This window comes from Sinocyclocheilus anshuiensis, unplaced genomic scaffold (genome assembly GCF_001515605.1).
Source record: "Sinocyclocheilus anshuiensis isolate Anshui unplaced genomic scaffold, SAMN03320099.WGS_v1.1 scaffold110, whole genome shotgun sequence".
Classification (NCBI taxonomy): domain Eukaryota; kingdom Metazoa; phylum Chordata; class Actinopteri; order Cypriniformes; family Cyprinidae; genus Sinocyclocheilus; species Sinocyclocheilus anshuiensis.
In genome coordinates, this window is record NW_015544155.1 from 231,633 (window position 1) to 232,836 (window position 1,204).

General features: G+C 33.5%; 1 protein-coding gene across 1 annotated transcript in view; it reads left to right on the forward strand.

The window, feature by feature from the left end:
• LOC107695401 (eukaryotic translation initiation factor 2 subunit 3) overlaps positions 1-1,204 on the forward strand; it is a 16,108-nt gene that overhangs the window by 5,645 nt on the left and 9,259 nt on the right. The gene's annotated exons all lie outside the window — the stretch shown is intronic.

The following is a 1,204-nucleotide window of genomic DNA, read 5'->3' on the forward strand; positions in this document are numbered from 1 at the left end:
TGACGCTATGCTCTGCTCATATGCTCTGATAATAATAGCTTTGTAGGACTATACATTATTTGGATAATTAGTCAAATAAAACAACAACAACTTATATCTGATTTTGTTACATAGAAGTGAATATAAATAATATATTGATATTTAATATTAAGGTAACACTTTTCAATAAGGTTCCATTAGTTAATGTTAGTTAATGTATTAACTATCATGAACGAACAATGAACAATACATTTATTACATGCTTGACAATCCCATTTTGCACTGCAACAATAAAACTGAAGTGAGATAAACAAACTGAGAAATGTTTCTTTTTAGTTAAAACAGATGTTGTCAGTTTTCCTTTGGGGACATAATTTGAAGTTGGAAAAAGGTAATAAATTGCAATATATCGCAATATATTTAAAATCGCAAAAAATATTGTATCGTGACACAAGTATCATGATAATATCGTATCGTGAGGCCTCTGGTGATTCCCACCCCTAGTAAACGATGTAAACAGCGTATCCGCGTGGCGCAGCTGACACAAAACCGCATACGCAATTTACGTTCAGTGGATACTCTCCAAAATGGCGCTAGGGTGATGCGGAGGAGACGAATTGTCAAATAAAGTCTTATTTTTATTTTTTATTTTTTTGCGCTCAAAGTATTCTTGTAGCTTCGTAAAATTACGGTTGAACCCCTGATGTCACATGGATTATTTTACCGATGTCCTTGCTACATTTCTGGACCTTGATCATGTTAGGACCCTTGCTGTCTATGCGAGGGTCAGAGAGCTCTCAGATTCCATCAAAAATATCTTAATTTGTGTTCCAAAGATGAACGGAGGTCTTACGGGTTTAGAACGACATGAGGGTGAGTAAATAATGACAGAATTTTCATTTTTGGGTGAATTATCCCTTTAACCTAATCAAGATCTTCTACACATTGAGCTGCTATATTTCTCTGATATTTTGAATGAATAACACAGCAGCGGCGCGTCTCATGGGCTAGACTAACAAAACATTCAAATGCAACAACATTTTTATATTTTAAAATACTGGGTACAGAAACCAAAATAGTATGTATAATGTTAATTGGATAACTTCATTTATCAAATAGATAGTCAAACCAAAATTTATTCAGACACCTTCAACATTTCTCATATTATCACAGTTTATTCGCTATAGTTTAGAAAATGGTAATAAAATATGACAAGAACTCCGAG